Below are 21,114 nucleotides of genomic sequence, written 5' to 3' on the forward strand. Positions count from 1 at the left end.
CGCCCAGTACACTCTCCTCAGGGCCTTTTATGGTTCAATGTGAACATCTCGTATTCTCAGGCCTGAAGTGCCCTGACCTTGTAAAGGCCTTGAGGGGCATGAATATGATTATTTTCCAAGGTCGGAGGAGTCCAAACCAGCGGGCATAGATTTAAGGTGAGGGGGCAAGATTAAAAAGATACCTGAAGGGGTAACATTTTTACACAGAGGGTAGTGTGTGTACGGAATAAGATGGCAATGCAAGTGATGGAGGTTGGCACAATTACAGCATTTAAGAGGCAATGGATGGGTATGTGAATAAGAACCATTTAGAGGATTATGGGTCTAATGCTGGCAAAGAGTACTACATCAGATTGTAATATCTGGTTGGTGCAGATAAGCTGGACTGAAGGGTCTGTTTCCGTGCTTATGAGACTATGATTCCATCAGGCCTTCATCTAGCAAAGCATAAAGTGAAATATCAGTGAAAAGCTTCTAAAACCATTACGTATTTTTCTTTCAGTTTAGGAGTTCATTACTAGACACAATACATTAGATGTAGTCTCAGCATTGTCATGTTCGAATGCAGTAATACATCCTAATGATTATACCCAAAAGACTTTACGTAAAACAGCAAGATTCGATACCCTTTTCCAATTATTGGCTGAATCTGATGACTAGGTTTATGTGGCTCATGTACTGGAATGCACTAATCCAATGAGTTCTGCAATTTTCTCCCCATTTAAGTATGTTACTGTTATTTTCTCTGTTCAACACAACACTGACTTCAATTAACCTACATTATACTGTTTTCTGACAAGGTTTTGATCACTAACCTCCCCTGTCTGTATCCCATTGCAGAGTCTCCATGTCCAGTTAAATGAATCTCTTGGTGAATGAGCTAACTGAGGTCCAAGCCAATCAGTCCTCTCATCCATGTCATTGGCATAGATTCTAAATACTTGATAATCTCACACTGATCCCAAGGAACTCTACACAGTTATAACTTTACAACCTGACCATCCCGAATAGTTATTCCCTGATAGTTAACTGGGTTTCCCCTGTTGTTGCGTAGCAAGCTAGAAAGGTTGGATGGCCTCATCCTACACTGTGTAATGTACTTAGTGAGCTGAATGACTTCAATCTATTCATGTGCAAATCCTTAGAGGGCAGAATAGTCTCCTCCTGTCTCATTATAACGATGCTGACTGGCTGAATGGGATCTTTCTTTACCTCTGTAACATTACAGAGTGCTTGAGAGAACAACACATGGTTAGGAGCAGCAGCTGGCCATTCAGCCCCTTGAGCCTGCTGCACCATTCAGAATGTGTATTGTTGATGTGATTGTAACTAAACATCACTTTCATGTCTGTTCCCAATAAACATGGAGTCTCCAGTTCATCAGAGTTCTATCGAACTCAACCTTGAGCGTTTTCTGTAACCCAGTCTTCACTGCTCCCTAGGGATGAGAACACCACAGATTACACAATCCTAAAGAGAAGGGAGCATCCCTATCCAAGTTTGAAATGGAAAGGTCCTTATTCTCAAAATGTGTCCCCCTCAAACCAATCACCACTCTTTTGATATATAAGGAGTCGACAATTAGAAACAGATATCGACCACTCAACCCCTCAAACCTGTCCGCATTCCCATTAACTCTCCTAAACCAAATACTTATCAAATTCAGTTTCCACTGACCTCACGGAAAGTCAATTCCAGGAAAGATCATATAAGCAAAGAACAATGGAACAGAATAAGGCCATTCAGCCCATCGTTTCTGCCATGATATTTGACCATGGCTAAAATATTTCTGAACCCCATTCTCCTGCCTTCTCCGACGAACCAATGATAGCTTATTCATTTAAAAATGTATATGTCTCTGTGTTAAAGATCGTGTGTGCCTGTATATGGGGTTATGTTTGTGTGGAAATGTCCATATCTCCCTGCGTATCTCTGCGAGCATGTGTTATGTGTGTTAGTGTCAGTATCTCAGTTTGTGTGTACCTTTGTCTGCATCTCTGTGCAAATTTGTTTTTGAAATAAATATATTGAACTTGGAATCAAAATCTTCCTCCTCCTCCTCTCTCTCCGTCTGTCCCTGTTGTTCATGGAGTTCATAGAATCATTACAGTGTGGAAACAGGCCCTTCTACCCAACAGGTCCACACTGACCCTTCGAAGAGTAACCCAAAGAGACCTGTTCAAATGTTATGCTATGCTTACCCATGAATAATGCCCCTAACCTACACATCCCTCAGCACTATTGACAATTTAGCATGTCAAATTCACCTAACATCCACGAAGTTGGACTGTGGGTTGAAGCAGAAGAATCCGGTGTAAACCCACGCAGACACAGTGAGAATGTGAAACTCCACACAGACAGTCGCCTGAGGGTGGACACGAGTCCGGGTGCCTGGTGCTGGGGGGCAGCAGTGCTCGCCTCGGAGTTTTGAGATGAGATTCATACAATACCTCCCTCTGCTGGACTACCCACACCACTGCATCAGTGGCACAGTTCTTAACTCTGAGAAGATAATAAATCCTTTGTTGTGAATCTGTCAAATTGCATGACCGTTTGGTTTTTCAAATAACATCTTTGGAATCACAGAGCAGTTTTGTCTGATACTAAGCGATGTTGTTCCTGCGTCATTACCACCACTACTGGGCCTTTTTCAGGACTTCTCAATACTTTCTCACGTACCTTTTAAGCATTGCAAGTCACAGAACGAGAAATAAATTAATCTAATCTCCTGATAAAATGGTTCACTCAGAGGTGAGCATTTTCATTCTGAAAGGCCGAAGTATATTTACAACCCTCCACCTACCAGCATTGTGTGTGTGTGTGTGTGTTTTATGTGTGTGTGTGTGTTGATGGTGCTGTAAGTTTGGATGGTGCTGTGAGCTTTTGCCCTATCTCCCTCCCAGATTGAATACGCGAAGTTTATCACCCTCTGTCATTGACACTGCAGTAGGTTGGGGAGGCCAGCTGAGGGAGAGATTGTGTCCTTTTAAACACCACAGAGACTGTCAGATCTGCACTCACGTATAGATACACACAGAGGGAAAGACAGACACACAGGTACGGAGTGTTGGGGGAATAGACGGATATCGGACACTCCACCACCCGGCTTGGCCCTTTCTGTCCTATTCCAAGCTGTTTATCCTGGAATAGGAGACGGGGAAGGATGGAGTGAGGGTGGGATTGGGTGACCGTGCTGAAAGCGATGGAGGAGGTGTGGGGGGTGAGGTGTGCAGGTGGGAGATGGTGGTGTGTCCAGAGGGAGTCAGTCAACAGTGTTTTATCCATGCAGTGCTATTAGTGAGAGAGACATAGTAGAGGGGAAAGAGAGAGGGATGGTGCTACATGCAGCAGTGAGAGTGTGGAGCATGAACCCTGATCGGGGTTTGGTGCTATAACAGATATACAGTGAGTGTGAGGGAGCAGGCAGTATAAGGTGAGCTTTATCCTTACAGAGAGGGGAAGGTTATTGATGCTTGTCCTGTATTACTGGACATTCCTTCAGACCACTGCACTGAGCTCAGACCATGCTCGGTGGGTCTGGTGGTGTGGCCCGCACTGGGAAGAGAATGGTCCTTGTCTGTACTAGCCCATCCACCAGGACCTCTGTGCCGCTGTCGACAAACTGTGGTGTAATTGCCACTTATCTGCCATGCTCAGGTAACCTGTGCAGGGCAGCTCCAAACAGAGAATGCTCAATCGTGTGTCCATTGGCCTTTTAAAGATGGCACCAGTGCCAGGGATCACAGAACATCCAGGGATATACGGGCGATGCTGAGTACCTACAGCCATGATAGGTGGGAGAATCAGGCTGGCATTGAATGAGAGGGATGCCATGGGGTGAGGTGGATAGATGATTAGTTGAGTTAGATAAGATAGCACCAGGAAACTAGCTCAGCCTCGTGCAGAACATTCCTCTGTCACACTCAATGAAAATGTCACTGAGACAAATTATTATTAGATTCAACCCAATGAGTCGAAGACTCTGCTGACCCCAATCCCAGTTACAAAGCTGCAGCAGCTTGACCAATGCTCTCCATCACAGAGAAGGAGCTAAACGTCACCTTACCCTTGGGACATAAGGCAGTGGGTGGTTGAGGTATAAGTGGCAGAGCACTTTATGGCAAGTCATCATAATTCTATTGGTTTTAAAATAGAGATGGAAAAGGATGAACCCCGTCTAAAACTTAAAGTTCTAAATTGTTGAAAACCAATTTTGATGATTTAACCAATAATTTTCCAAATTCGATTGGGACAGATATTCTCAGAAAATGGGTCAGTTGGGAAGGAGGAAAGCTTCAGAAATGAGATGTCAGGAATACAGAGACATTATGGCACTATTAGGGTGGTGCGTGTAAGGAATGGTGGAGCATTGTAAAAATTGAGGCTCTGGTCACGAATAAACGGGAAGCATATGTCAGGTATAGACAGCAGGAATTGAGGAGTTTTTCTTAATTCATTCACAGGATGAAGGTGTCCCAGGCTAGACAAGCATCTATTACCCATCCCTAATTGCCCAGAGGGCAGTTAGCAGTCAACCACATTGCTGTGAGTCTGGAGTCACTTGTAGGCCAGACCAGGTAAGAATGGCAGTTTGTTTCCTTAAAAGGTGTCAGTGAACCAGATGGACTTTTCCGACAATCGGAATGGTCATTATTAGCCTCTTAATTCTTGATTTAAAGTGAATCACTAGAAGAGTCAGAAGGCAACAAGAGTATAGTTAATAGGGAAATTCGGAGCATAAAAAGGGGACATGTGATAGCTTTGGCAAACAGAGTTAAGGAGAATTCAAAGGAATTCTACAAATACGTCAAGGACAAAGGAGTAACTGTGGAGAGAATAGGACATCCTTAAAGATCAGCAAGGCTGCCCATGTGCAGAGCCACAGGAAATGGGGGAGGTACTGAACGAATATTTTGTATCAGTATTTACTGTGCAGGAGGATATGGAAGTTAGAGAACTTGGGAAAATAGTAGTGACATCTTGGAAAGTGTCTGTATTACAGAGGAGTTGCTGGAGGTCTTAAAACATGCAAAAGAAGGAAAATGTCCTGGCTTTTATTGATGTACGCTAGAACTCTGAGAAGCTAGGGAAGTGATTGCTGGGCCCCTTGCTATTATTAATAGCCACAGGTATAGTGCCGGAAGACTGAAGGTTGGCTAACGTGGTGCCATTACTTAAAATATTTAAGAAGGTTAACAAGGAAAAGATAGTGAGCCTGACGTCAGTGGTGGGTAAGTTGTTGAAGAGGATTATGAGTCATTAGATTTTCACACATTTTGAAAGGTAACGATTGATTAAGAATAGTAAACATGGCTTTGTGCAAGCAATATTGTGTCTCACTGACTTGACTGGGATTTCTTTGAAGAAGCGACTAAAAAGATTAATTGAGATGTAGTGGTGTATATTGTCAATATGGACATCAGTAAGGCGTTGAATAACATTGTGCATGGTCATCTGTTTAACAAGGTTGGTTCATATGAAAATCATTTGGATACAAAATTAGCTCAAAGGTCAGAGACAGAGGATTGCCATATCTGTTTGTGTCTTAGGCTGGACAAGCACACACTCTCACTCTCCGCGTTACATACACTGATACACATTCTCCCTCTCTGCCACTCACACACACTCGCACTACCCCCTCTCACATTTCACACACGTACTCCACTCTGTCACACACACATGCACGCACAGCCACTCTCTCTCCCTCCCATACTCACACCCACACTCCACCTTACTCTGTCTCACATACACACAATGTCTCTCTCTCTCTCCTCTTCACACAGACACGCCCCTCACACATATGCACACGCACACACACGAATGCACATATAAACCTGTGGGTTGAATTTGCATTTTCCCATTTGTATTTGCAGATGCATTTTATTTTTTTCCAAAACATACAATTTGTAGACATTCAGTCAATGTGTTATTTTACAAATCGTACTTTGTAAATGAAACCAGTCTAACTCCAGGTCATGACACAGACAGAGTCCAAACAACGCCTCATGCTTAGAATACATTGTCTGACCGCACGTGTTACTTCAGTTATATCGATAATACCTGAAGGTATCTCCAGGAAGTGACTTGAAATAAATTCTGCAATTTGCATATTAACCAATCAAACTCGCACCTCCATTCCAACTGATTAAGTATTTAAGAGCCATCTTAGGTGTGTATAATTCATGCGTTGTACAGCCCTTTGATCTTTTCCTTATAACTTCTGTGTTAGGTCTTCCTCTCCCTCTTACACCTGATGAAATAGCAGCGCAAGGAAACCTTGTGGTTACAAATAAACTCTTTGGACTCTAACCTGGTGTCGCTTGATTTTTGACCTTGTCCAATCCAGTCCAAAAGCAGTGGCTCCATATCATGGCTTTTACTCGTTTGCTAATCCTCTCTCCTAGCAAGTAAATTGTTTATAATCCCATGTGTTCTTGTCTTGTATATTAACCCTTTTCAAGACACGTTACGCACTAATGTCTGGAAGCCCAGATATAATACATCTATAGGATCCTCATTATCCACCTTGCTTGTTACGCTTTTTTAAAAAAAATTACTCAAATCATTAAAACATGATTTATCCTTCATAAAACTATGTTGAATATGCTGGATTGTGGCTTGACTTTGTAAATCTCCTGTTATTAATTCCTTCATAACGCATCCTAACAATTTGTCTTCAATTCCAATAATTTTCTCAACACTTTTCATTTCCGAGTGAAGCTGGTTATTTGAAGTCCTTCCCTTTCTACAACGGTTATGTTCCCTTTCATATTTCCTGTGTAACAGGCACAAGGCTGTAAAAGATCTGCTCGAATTGCTGTGTAAGAGGCATGAGTGGCTGATTGGATTCACTCTGTTCCTGCTTTACACACTCACTGGGCTGAATGTCCTCCTGGTGTTCATACATTATCGTCTCAATGGACTTGCATGTCCTTCTCCTTTTCCTGACCAAGCCATTCAATATCTCAATGTCCTCCTCCTGTCGCTCAATGAGAGTTTTGGGGACCTATGGAATCTCCCTTCTCAAATGTCACTTTTCAAGGGCTGAACTATGGAGGCAAGTTTTGTTGCCCACGCTGGGTAGCTCAATGGTTAGCACTGCTGCCTCACTGTACCAGCGATCCTAATTCAATTTCAGTCTCCAGGTTCCTCCCACAGTCCCAAGATGTGCAGGAGAGGTGGATTGGACAAGCTAAATTACCCATAATGTCCGGGATGTGGAGGCTAGGCGAATCAGTCGTGGAAAACGGCAGGTTATAAAGACCAAGTGGGGTCGGTGGTGGGGATTGGATGAGTTAATCTTCGGAGAATCAGTGTGTTGTCGATGGGTCAAACGTCCTGCTTCTACACTGGAGAGATTCGATGATTAACACCTTTGTTGCAGAATTCCGTTGAGGGAACAATCTTTGAGTTCATTACAACTTCCTTTCCACAGTGAGGAGATTAAAGCTGTGTGCACTACTTCGGATGTGATCTCACTAAGATCCTGAACAGCTGCAGCAGCACTTTACCAGCCTCCTGTAAGGTTCCCATCCAGGTTACAGCAGTCCCAGCTCTCTGGGAAATACGCAACATTGCTGAAAGATCATTGTCCTTCTCTACTACACCAGCATAACGGGGGATCTGGAGAAAATCTCACAATGCCGCTTGAGAAGAACGGGTAAGATGTGGTGAGATAATATCCATGTTGAGATATGCCTCGCCAAACATCTCGTCTGAATCTGCCATTAACCTCGCCAGAGCCCACGTCACTCAGATTCCACAGAATCTGGTAAAGTGGATCTTAGAAACAGCAAGGAGAAGCAAACTTTCATGAGAGTTATGTATCGAAGCGAAAGCTGCAATACAATTGTTGGGTATGCTATAAAACAGGAAATAAGACATACAGGGTTTGTGGGTACTGCAGTAACAATGGGCAGCTTCAAGTTAAATCTAACCAGTGAATGTTAATGTTGGGAAAATGGATTTCATGAGCGTGTATGAGACGGGTGGCTTTAGTAGTATGTTGAGCACCGAGCTGTTGATCAGGCAATTTTGGAATTGGTGTTGTGTGATCAGAAGAGCAAATCGAATGCTTTGCTCTTGAGGATCATTGGGGAATAGTGATTTTAATATATTGAATTTTACATGACGTCTGAATACAAGCAGTTTTTTAAAATATTACGGGTATATACCTAAGTTGTGCAAGACATTAAGTTACGAGAGTAAAGTTGGCTTTAGAGAATTTGGAAAATACATTAAACTGACTTAATGAAAGACAGGCAATATATGTTATTTACTGTAAGGTCTGTTATATACATATATCCCTCCAAGGCCTAAATCGCAAAAGTCAAAGGTGACTCAACGATGGTGTACAAAACAAGTTAAAAATTACATTAGATCGAAGAAAGTGCTTTAGAAAAGGGTCATATATTGTGCATTCATTGAAATTTTGGACGCAACAAAAAAGGACTGATAAACTGATAAGTAAAGTATAAAGAGGACAGGAATACAAACTAACCAGAAGCAAAAAAAAAACTGATGAAAAACTGCCATGAATATTTGAAAGGAAAATAAAAGCAAGGTCAAATATGGAAGAGTGAATGTGTGGACAGGATAATTTATTGTGGAGAACAGAAACAATGACAGGGGAAAACTAACCAGTTACTTTATGTCTGTCTTCACGGAGGAAGGGCCAGAAAATCTCCCAGAAATACCAAGTGACCATGGGACTTGTGTAACTGAAGACTAAAATCATTCATATCAGTGACCAGGTAGCATTTGAAAATATAATTGTATTGACAAGTCTGACAGACCAAAAGTACTTCATATCAGAGTTTCAGAGATAGCTGAAATGGACATAATAATTGCATTGGGAATCATTGTATTTTTCCGTATTCAGGTGGAAAGTTATAAATGCATTCCAAGGATTTACAAAGGGAAGAAGATGGAGAATGGTGAACTACAGACAAGTTAATTTATTGCTCACAGTGGGGAATCTGTTTGAATTTATTGTAAAGAATGTGATATTGGACACTTGGAAAGTTATAGCAAACGTCTATAGAATTATGCTAGATTTCTGAAAGGGAAGGTAACATTTACAAAAATTTTGCTTGAAGATGTCGCTTATCGATATAAACAATGGAGAACCAGTAGATATGGTATAGTTGGATATCAGGAGGATTTTTAAAGAATTCATACGGTAAGTTAGACCTAAAACAATAAAGCAAATTGTATTGGTAAGAACATATGCAAATGGAGGAAGGTAAAGTTAAGTTTCCCTTTGTTTGAAGGGAATCAGATTATAGGCAATGAAGAGCTCTGTGCTTTCTCTCTTTACACGGATGATGTCTAACTCGCTGTGATTTCTAGCATTGGTTCAGTACAGATCCCAGCTTCTGTAGTAATTCGCTCCGAGTAGAAGTGAAGTTCTGCACCAGTGACACATCGTGTTGGTGAGACTGTACCTGGAGTATTGTGTACAGTTTTGATTTTCTGATCTAAGTAAAACATAATGATCACATATACTGAATGTACATTCTCTAGGTTAACCCCTCGGATGGCAAGATTGTTCGATGATGGAACTCCGCCTGTGTACTGTAGATTTGCAGAGACTGAGAGGTGATCAAAATGAAGCTTTACAAAATTCACACATAGAGGAATGAAGAACATAGGGACATTGAAAAGTGCGAGCAGGATTAGTGAGCACCCTAAGATATTCCACAAGGACTTCAAGTAGGACAGAATAACCAGGGAATAATTAGAGCCCATTAGAAACCAAGAGGATAATCAGTGTATGAAACTGGAGAACATTGATAGATTGTGACATAAGAGATTCACATCTGTTTTATGCAGGAGAAGGAGGAGGCATGGTTCAAGAAGATCGACTGGGAAACTCGTGAGCAGATTGATATGAAATACGAGCAAGGATAGCTAGTTTTGGCTGGTATTCAATTGGACAAGTCCACAGGTCTGGCTGTGTTGTATCACAAAGCTGCTGTCGGAGCAAGGCCCTGACCCGAATGTTTAAGTAAATTCTGGTCACAGGGCTGGGGCCAGAGGAACGCAGAACATCTTTTACAGGAACGGTTGGTGCAGCTCGACAAGGGAACTATAGATCAGTGAGTATCAGAACAGTGCCAGTGAAACTATTGGGGAAAATAGGGTGGGAGAAAATGGATCTTCATTTCGAGAGGGATAGTCTTCAGAGGGGAGTCATGCCGAACGAATTTTATTGATCTTTTTTCAAGAAGGTTGATAATATGTTTTTTTTTTCAGCAAGGCCTTTGACAAAGCCCTACATGGGAGACTGATAAAGAGAGTAAAATCTCATGGTATCAAGGGTAATTGGTAAGTGACATTCACAATGTCTTTATGGCAGGACAAAGAGAGTGATTCTGGAAACTGTATGAATGGACATCAGTGTCCAGTGGTGTTGTATACGGGTCAATGGTGTTACCCTTATTATTTGTGACACTTATAAATAATATAGAAATAAAAATGGAGGGCGTGGGCAAGTGTGGTACGTGAGTTTGCATTTATCACAAAGATTGCACGGGTGGTTGGCAGTGAGGGCTAGGTCTTATGTTACAGGAAAATACAGATGGAATGGCCAGATAAGCAGATCAACGGCAGATGGAATGTTACCCATATAAATATGAGGTGGTGCAATTTGTAAGAATAGAACCATACAGGGGAGTACTCATTGAACGGCAGCACACTAGGAAGCTCAGAGCGTGCTTCTCCACACATCCCTGATTGGGACTGTACAGGGTAATAGTGGAGTTAACAAGGCGTTTGGAATAGTAAATGTAACCTTTACACATCGAGACATAGATTACAAGACTAATATAGGACTTTGGTTAAGCCAAGATGTAATACTGTGTGGTGTTCGGGGAGCCAAATTACAGGAAGGATGTGATTGTACTGGACGGGGTGCAGAGGAGATTCACCAGGATGTTCCCTGGGATAGAGCATATCAGCTATGGAGAGAGTCTGGGGAAGCTCGGATTGTTTACATTGGAGCAGAGAATCCTGAGCGGAATGTGATTCAGAAGGATACGATTATGAGGAGCATGGACCAGGTGGATATTCAGCAGCTGTTCCTTTTCGTCAGTGGGCTAAGAACAAGGGAGCACACTTTTAAAGCGAAGGATTTGAGATGTTGAGATAATTTGCTGATTGCTTTTCACCCAGAACGTGTTGGGGTCTGGAATGTACTTCCTGAGACGGGAGTTATCGTGGTAACTTCATGACTGTTAAATACCTACGTAGGCGAGCTCTTAAAGTGTCATAACATTCCCGGCTATGGGCCTGGAGTAGGAGAGTGGGACTAATGTAGATTGTGCTGTATTTTTGACGGTGCAGAGACTATGCCCCTGTGATTATATGGTGTGGACATGAATTGCTGGGTTTCTGAAGACAACATTAATAAGAGTTATAAGGTGAACTGTCAATGGAAAAGATAAGAGAAAACAAGTGCAGCTTCGTTACACTCTCAATCCAGAGAATAGAAAATGAGAACAGGGAAATGGCAGAACTATTAAGCAACTACTTCAGTTCTGTCTTCACAGAAGGAAACAAACGAAACAAATTAAATCTTCCCAGCAAGACTGGAAAGACTAACACTCGTCAGAAAAAAAAAGAATGAAATTAGTAAATAAAATGATTTGGGAGAAATTATTGGATTGAAAGTATGGTTGAATTTAGAATACAGATAGAAGGTGAGAACGTAAAAGCCTATATCAAGGTCCTGTGTTTAACCAAAGCAGATGGCAATAGGATGAGAGAGGAGTTGGGTAAAGATGGTTGGAAGTGAAGTCTTTATGGTGGAACAGTTTATGAACAGTGGAAGGCTTTCAAAGCAATCTTTCAACGTTCTGAGCAACAGCACATAATAGTGAAATGGAAGGACTGTAGGAAAAGGGTAATCTGCTGGGAATGTCTCAGGAAATAAGGGAGGCTATCAAATTAAAATAAATGGCATAAATAATGGCAAAGACGAGTGGGAAAGTAGAAGATTGGGAAAACTTCAAATGTTAAAATAAGCAACAAAAATGGTATCAAGACCCATCAGATAGGTTATGAGAGTAGACTACCTCAGAATATAAAGACAGATAGCAAAATAGTCTATAAATATACAAAACGAAATGAATGGCTAAGGTAAGCAATGGTCCTTTAGAGAAGGGGTATCCAGTAAAGGGATATGAAGAAATGGATGAGGAGGTGAAGAGTTATTTAGTCCGTCTACACAATGAAGGACACTAATAACATATCAGAAATTGTCAGAGAGGACGGTAAGTGAGTACCTGGAAACAACCATTCCCAAGACAGAGATAGTGTTGGGCAAGCTAATGGATCCAAACTTAGATAAGTCTCCTGGCCCTGATAGAATGTATCCCAAGGTAATAACAGAGGTGATGAGAGAAATAGCAATTGCACTTATGGACATTTTTCTGAATTCACTGGACTCTGATGCAATTCCAGCAAATTGGAAAGCAGGAGTTCACACATCACTGTTTAAAAAAGGAGGTAGACAAAAAGTGGGGAATTATACACCGGTTAGCATAACAGCTGTAGGGGAAAATATTTCAATCTGTAATCAAGGAATAAATGGCTATGTATCTTAATAGAAATTGTCCCGTTGGGCAGAAACAGTGATGGTTCATGAAAGGCATGAATTCTATGAAGACATTACAACTGCAGGGACCCAGTAGGTGTGGTGTACTGAGATTTCCAAAAGACATTTGATACAATGACGCCAAAAAGGCTGCTGCATAATGTGTGGCATTACGAGTAACGTGTTAGTATGGATAGAGGCTTGGTTAACTAACATGAAGCAACGAGTGGGAATACATGATTGTTTTTCTGGTTGCTGATCAGTGACTGGTGGAGTGCCTCAGGGATCGGTGCTGGGACTACAATTATTTACAGCTTGCATAAGTGATTTGGAACAGGGGGCCACGTGTAGTGTCTCAAAGATTAGAGATGATATTAAATGAGTGGCAGAGGAAAGTGTGCAGAGCACTGTTAAACTTTATAAAGGGACATAAATAGTTGAAGTTAGTGGACCATGGTCTGGCAGATGGAGTTCAATTATAATAAATGTGAAATCGTCCATTTTGGTAGGAAAAAATAGTAAAAAGGACTCTTACTTGAATTGTTTAAAAAAACAGCATGCTTTTGTGCAGAGGGGCCTGGGTGGCCTTGTGCATGAATCACAGATGTTAGTCTGCTGGGGCAACAGGACATTAACAAGGCAAATTGAATTTGTCCTTCATTGTGAAAGGGATTGAGTGTAAAAGCAAGGAGATTATGTTGCAGCTGTACAGGGTGCTGGGAGACCACACCTGCAGTACGTGTAGTTTTGATCTCCCTACTTGAGAAAAGAAAAACTGGCACTACAATGGATGCAGAGGAGGCTCGCTAGGTTGGTTCCAGAGGTGACGGGGGTGGTTATGAGGAGAGATTGAATAGATTGGAATTATACATTGATTGGAATTTGAAAGAATGAGGGAGGAAAGAATAGAAACATATATATTTGCGAAGGGAGTAGATAAGATAGAAATATAAAGGATGTTTCCAGAAGCACGTGTAACCAGGACAACATGGCAATGCCTCAATATTTGATGGAGCAGATTTAGGACAGAATTGAGAAGGAACTTCTTGACCAAGAAGATTGTGAATCTGTGGAATTCTCCGCCCAGTGAAATAGTTCAGGATTCGTCAATGAATATGTTTGAACTCAGATAATTTTTGAACAGTAAAGGAATTAAGGATAATGATTGGGCGGGTAAGTGGAGCTGAGGCCATGAAATGATCAGCCATTATCTTATTGAATGGTGGCGGAGGCTTGAAGGGCCAAATGGCCTACTCCTACTCCTAGTTTGTACGTTCTTATGTAATGGGTAAACATGAAATGGGAATCATATTTGAGAAATTGACAGGTCAATACATTCAGAGAAAAAATGGATGCAATGCATTTAGATTTCCTGAAAGATTTTGATAAAAAAATCTATGGCCTAGTGAGCAAACTCAAACGTCATAGGATTGGGACTAAAATACGAACATGGTTTTAGATGAGGAGAATTGACACGAAGCACTGAACAGTTTTGAAGTGGAAGGATCATGTCAAGCATTTAGTTGAGGGAATCAAATGCAATATTTCTTAGTCTGCTGACAGCATGAAACGATGTTGGATTGTTAGTGGATGAGGAGGATGTAAAAAAGCTCCCAGGTGACTTAGACAATTGGAGTGAATGGGCAAATACGTGGCAGATGAAGATGTGACGGTGTGTACTTTTGATTGGGAACAATAGAACAGCAACCTATCATTTGATAAGGGATTGGATGAAACATGTTGGTCTTTAAAGGGATATATGTTCTTTTTATTTTCCTGCTGTGACCTCCGAGGTCAGTGAAGGGCAGTGAGTTCTGAAGGCAGACGTCAATACTTGGAATGGCATCGGCACGCTGACCAGTGTACACAGATCCAAGTGGGGAACTGTAACATTGAAAAGGATCTGGATCTCCTTCCACACCAGTCACTGAATGCAATATTGCAGGAGCAGAAAGCAGGCAGGAAGATAAATGGTGTGTTGACCTTCATTTCTAGGGGCTTGACTTACAGGAGCAAGGGTGTCCTACCGCAGGTGTACAGGGTCTTGATGAGAGCCCACTTGAACATTGTGCAGTATTGTGCGTAGTTTTACTCTCCTAACCTAATAAAGGACAAACGTGACATTGAGGAAGAGCAGTGAAGGATGACCCGACTGATCTCTGGGATGACAGGCTTGTTGTGAGAGCAGCGTTTGGGCCGACTTGGACTGTATTCCATGGGATTTAGGAAAATGAATGGAGATCTCCGTGAAACATATAAAACTCTGACAGGGTGAAACTGATTGGAAGCAGACTTGATAATTCCCCTGGATTGGACATCTAAAACAAGACGCCACAGTATTAGGTTAGGCGGGCCACTCTGCATTGAGATGAAAATAAATGACTGCACTCAGTGACTGGTGACTCTGCGGATTTCTCTCCCACATAAGTTGTGGAACACAAGGCACTGAATATAAATAAGGATTTCTCGACACTAAACCGATCGGGAGGCATCTGGAGTACAGCTGTCACAAGTTCTCAGATGTTAGGGAGGAGGCCGCTGCAGGGTTAACAAGACTGTGTTTCCCGTTCCCTTTTCTGATACCGAAGCTGGTGCTGGGTGTTCTGTCAGTTTTATCCTTCCAAACCTCGGAGCAGTTTGATACAATTTAGTGTCTTGCTTTAACGTTTTAGAGAGTATTAAAAAGTTTATCACGTGTGTGTGTCGAGAGTCACGTTTAGGCCAGACCAGGAATGCTTGGAATTCACCAGACCAGAATTCACTTCCTGAAAGTACATTGGTGAAGCAAATTGGAGTTTACAATTGACATTGATTTCAGCGTCATTGTTACTGACACCAGATTTTAGATCTCGATATTTTATTAATTGTCTTTAACTTCCACCCACTGCCAGAGCATTAGCCTGGTCTGGACTGGTAATCCAGTGACATTTCCACAACACAGTACCATCTCCACATGGGTAGCTATCTGGGACCACACTGAGCAGGATATTTCTGTGCTGTTTGACAGATCTGGCGAAAAGAACTTCTCCTAGTTTAACTATCGTGATGGGACTGAGGGGGTGGTAATGGGTCAGATTTTAATTATTCCCCTCTTAGCGAACTGGATATAGCTGAGTAATTTGTCGCATTTCTATGGAGATGTCAGATTTGGAGCTGGAATGAAACAGCTTCCCCAGGGACACGGCTTGTTGTGCAGCACACGTCTTCAGTCCTCTTGCAGGAATGTTGTCAGGGTACATTGCCTTTATCCTATCTACTTTGTTCACCTGTGTCTTCAAGTCACGTGCAGCAAATCAAATTGATTGAAGACGGGCATCTGTGATTCTGTGGACATCATGGCGAGGGTGAGGTTAATCATCCACTCAACACTTCTGGTATAGTATCGTACCAAAACTACATTCTTATCTATTACATTGATGTACAGGGCTGTTCCATTATTTAGGATGGGATAATAGTGGAGCCTTCTCCTCCATGAAGTTGTTTAAGCGTCCATCACCATTTATGACTGGATGTGACAGGATTATTGTTTTGTTGATGTTGGGATCATTGCACCCTCTCTATTAGATGTTAGTTCTGCTGTTTGGAATGCAGTCAATTTTGGTAGCTATAACGAGTTGTCATCAGGTTGGGGTACACATGACTTGGACACTGGCACGTTCACCAAAATATCACTGAACAATAGATCAACATGGTTGGAATGGTAGACCGAGGAATCATCCCAGGAGAAAACGTTACAGATTGTGCTTGAATATAATTCTGCTTCTGCTGCTGCGGTCGACAGAACCACATCTTTTTTTTTTAGATTACTTACAGTGTGGAAACAGGCCCTTCGGCCCAACAAGTCCACACCGACCCGCCGAAGCGCAACCCACCCATACCCCTACATTTACCCCTTTAACCTAACACTACGGGCAATTTAGCATGGCCAATTCACCTGACCCGCACATTTTTGGACTGTGGGAGGAAACCGGAGCACCCGGACGAAACCCACGCAGACACGGGGAGAATGTGCAAACTCCACACAGTCAGTTGCCTGAGTCGGGAATTGAACCCGGGTCTACAGGCACTGTGAGGCAGCAGTGCTAACCACTGGGCCACCGTACCGCCCACATCTATGCCAGCAAATCTCTATTTAAGAAAGTTTGGAGAGTTAGATCATTTAAAGTATTTACAGATGAGTTTTGACTTGGGAATGAATTGAGTGCAATGAAGGACTAGTGATGAAGGAAGGGTGAAAGCGTCATCGACTCTTAGAATCATATAATATACAAACAGACCTTTCGGTTTAACTCGTCCGTGCTCACCTGGTTTCCTAAATTGAATTATTACTATTTTTCTTCTTTTAGCACAGACCCCCTCCACATATTTCCTATTCATGTACACATCCAATTGTCTTTCAAATGTTGTATTTGTACTCCCCAATGCGACTTCCTCTGACAGCTCGCTACCTATACACACCACCCTCTGTGAGAAACAACTGTCCTTTTGATATCGTTTAAATGTCTTCCCTCTCAACTTAAAACTATCCTCTCTGGTTCTGGACATAGCCACCAGTGGGAAAAGATCTTGTCTATTCATCCTATTCATGCCTGTCATGAGGAAATAAAGGTCACCTCTCAGCCTCCAAAGCAAAAGGAACAAAATCTCAGCCTTATATCTCAAAACCTCCGGTCTCCGTCACATCATTTTAAATACTTTTGCCCCCGTTCCAGTTTATAACAACCTTCCTATAGCAGGGCGTCAAGAATTGTACTCAGTACTCCAAATGTGTCCTTACTATTCTCTTGTAGAACCACGACATGATGCTCCAACTCCTGTAATCAATGCTCTGACCGATGGAAGTCAGCTTGCCTTATGCCTTATTCACTGCCCTGTCAACATGCGACTTCACTTTCACGGACATATATGCCTGGTCCCTGGATCTCTTTATCTGGCAACACTCCCTAGCACGCTACCATTTACTGCAATAAATCCTACACTCGTTTGCCTAACAAAGTGCAATATCTCACAATTTTCTGCATGAAGCTCCATCAGCCAATCGTCAACCCACTTTCCAAGTAGATCAAGATATCTTTATTTCCTAAGACAGCCTTCTTCACTGTCCACCATAACTCCAATTTTGGGGATTTCTTTTCCAAATTAATATCCATGGTTCCAATATTCTCATCCAAATCATTTACAAAAACAATGAGCAACAGCCTGGTCATTGCGGCACAACGCTGGACTCAGGCCTCCAATTGGAACAGCAAGACTCTCCAAGCTCCCTCAGTCTCCGACAGTCAAGCCAGTTTTGTATCTAATTGGATAGGTCTCCCTGATCTCCTGTAACTTTATTAACCAGGCTACAATGTGGAACCTTGTTGGGCCTCACTAAGGTCCATGTAGACAACGTAGCTGCTTTACCTTCATCTATCTTCTCGATCACCTCTTCAAAAGGTTTGTGAGATATGGATTCCTAGACATAAAGCTGTGCTGAATATCCGTAATTAGTCCTTGTCTTTCCAAATGCATGTAAATCCTGCCTCTCAGAATCTCCGACAAACACTTATCCACCCTTGACATCAAACTCACTGGTCTGTAGTTCCCTGGGTTTTCTTTGCAGCTAAATTACAAATAATGTAACAACATTCGTTGTCTTCCTGTCCTCCAGGACCTCAACCGTGGCTGTCAATGATACACATAAGGAAGTCAAGAGAACTGCAGATTTCGTAAACTAGAAACGAAGACAGAAATGTGCTGGAAAATCTTTGCACGTCTGGTAGCATCTGTGCAGAGAAATCCGAGTTAATGTGTTACAACACGGGGGAACCCACGCCCTCCGCCCCCCCCTCATCCCCACCCCTACCACCACCACCCGCGCTAATTTAAACTTGCAACACAGAAAAGATTTAAACCGTTTTGTCATCTGTAAAAATTTGCAACTCCTTTCTCTGACCTATCTTTTACTTTCCCTTCTACAATACTGGTCCGATAAACCCCCCATTTCAGATTTACCAAAGCAGACAAATTTCGCAACCTGCCAGCTGTCAAATCTTCTCTTTGTATCTTCCTCTGTCTTCTTTTATTCTCCGTAGTGTACCTGTTTCACAGATCATTGATACATATAGATGAATTTAAGAGAGCTATTCTCCGGGCAGTCTGCAGATGTTGGTGGCGTGGCGGTTCTCCCCGAACTGGTCAATTTCGTTTACAGCTTCCTACCACAAAGCATCGGGTCATTTCATTTTTTTTATAATATTGCCAAATGCCAAATTTAAACTCGATTGTAGTTTAGCTTCTTGGGACATAATTTAAACGGATTGAACAAATTTGATTTTATTTTTTGTCTCATAGCAACTCAGGTACTGCCACCTGTGAACCAAATGTTACATTGTAAATTTTCCAGAACTCACTGTGCTTGTAAATCCTTCAACTCTCTTTATGGTCCAATACCCTTTACACGTTCATAACACCTTCTCTCTCAAAAAAGAACCATCATAATGAAAACACGGTCTCATTTGTTTTTCTATTCTTTAAACACATTACCATAACATACAGATAACTGAAATCAAAGATCACCTTAACTTTTCCCATATACCTATATTTTACATTGGATAAATACTAATCTCGTCTAAACTTTATCAGTTAAATCTGTGAGAACGTATCTGTGATTACATTCTTACGACATTCTACATTTCCAACTTTAAAACCAAAAGTCTGTAACTTAAGACTACAATGAAATAGTCTTTAAAGCGTTCAAAGAATGTAAGTAGATTGGGATCCGTGTACACAACCGTCTCCAACACGCTGTTTGTGAGTACACATTAAAATGTCGTAAGGCTAGTACCAAACTCAATAGTTCTTTCTCAATCATGGAACATGTTCTCTGGTGGATGTTGAGTTTCTTTGAAAAGTACAATCCTATCTCATCATCCTGTAGCAGGATAGCTCCAACTCCTACGTCACTAGTGTCGATGGCAACTTTGAAAGGTTTTGAAACGTTTATTATAAAAAAATGAAATGACCCGATGCTTTGTGGTAGGAAGCTGTAAACGAAATTGACCAGTTCGGGGAGAACTGCCACGCCACCAACATCTGCAGACTGCCCGGAGGATAGCTCTCTTAAATTCATGTATATGTATCAATGATCTGTGAAACAGATACACTACGGAGAATAAAAGAAGACAGAGGAAGATATAAAGAGAAGATTTGACAGCTGGCAGGTTGCGAAATTTGTCTGCTTTGGTAGTATATCTAAAACTGGTTTGGTGGTCAATATTTCTTTCTAATGGCCGAATGCCTCCTGGCATTGCTCTGTCCATCAAAACTTTGTGTGCTTCTTCAGCAAATTGGTTAATGGTACCATTACACTGCTGACGTTTGGAACAAATTTCCGTTAGAATCCGCTGACTCCTAAGAAGCAAAGCACCTTTTTCTTCGAGGTTGGTCGTGGAAATTCCTGGGTAACTTTTGTCTTTGTGTTCCATGGGGTCAACTTTCCATGACCGATGTTTTGTCCCAAGAACATCACATCTGCTTTCGTGAATTCAGTTTTCTTTAATTTTATCACCAGTTTTGTTTCACGTATTCATTCAAAGAGCTCTGCCAACAGTACCAAGTGATCTTTCCAGGACTTAGTAAAGATCACTACATTGTCCAAACGGATTGCACAGTTTATTAATCAGGCCACAACTCTGTTCATGGGTCTTTGGAATGTGTTGGGTGTGTTGTTCATTCCAAAGGGCATCACTTTGAATTGATGCAGTCCATTTGGCGTTGCAATTCAGAAATTTATTTTACCATCTCTGATAAAGGTACCCGCCAGAAGCTACGCATCAAGCCCAACTTTGTGGTGTAACTGACTTGTCCAACTTTCTCGATACAGTCTTCCAATGTCGGTATTGGATAAAAGTCTGATTTTGTAACAACGTTGACCTTCTAATAATCCAACCAAAATCATTGAGTCCCATCCGATTTGGGAATGAAGATAATCGGCGAGCACTACTCGCTCTGGCTTGCTTCGATGATGTCCTCATTGAGCATAGCCTCCACCTCCTTCTGGACCTGTTTGCTTTGAGAGGATTAAGCCGATAGGGGTGTTGATTTATCGGAATAGTATTCCATGCGTCTACTTCAGGTACATTGGCATTAGTTCTCCCCGTATGATTCTTACATATGTCCTCATATTGCAATAACAAACGTTTCAACTGCGTTCTATGCTCCTGAGGCAGATTGTTTATGAACCTATCCGACTGCTCAAGGACTTCTACATTTTTAACACATTTTGAGGCACATCAAAATCCACACAATTTGGAATTGATTCCTCACTCTGTGGGGCAGAAACTAGCACCTGTTTCTTCAATTCGTTCTCTCCTGTACTTTTCCGAAGGGCACACTAATTTATAAGCCACATGAAGGGGTTTCTGAATGTTGGAATTGGCGACAGAGGTCCTATTTTCATTACCGCCTGTGGCCGACCTACTATTTGGCATGTATGACACGTATGCCAGAAGTTAACCATATCTTTGTGCATTCCA

At 41.8% G+C, this 21,114-nt stretch overlaps 1 long non-coding RNA gene across 1 annotated transcript; it reads left to right on the forward strand.

Moving 5' to 3' along the window:
• The first annotated feature begins 40 nt into the window (after positions 1-40).
• Positions 41-10,329, forward strand: LOC122547347 (uncharacterized). Its single transcript, XR_015754586.1, has 3 exons — positions 41-156; positions 4,464-4,577; positions 10,258-10,329. It is a non-coding gene; the product is annotated as an uncharacterized LOC122547347 (long non-coding RNA).
• Positions 10,330-21,114: the final 10,785 nt, after the last annotated feature.

This window comes from Chiloscyllium plagiosum, unplaced genomic scaffold (assembly GCF_037043375.1).
Source record: "Chiloscyllium plagiosum isolate Xiang-an unplaced genomic scaffold, Cpla_swu_hap1 HiC_scaffold_46, whole genome shotgun sequence".
NCBI lineage: Eukaryota > Metazoa > Chordata > Chondrichthyes > Orectolobiformes > Hemiscylliidae > Chiloscyllium > Chiloscyllium plagiosum.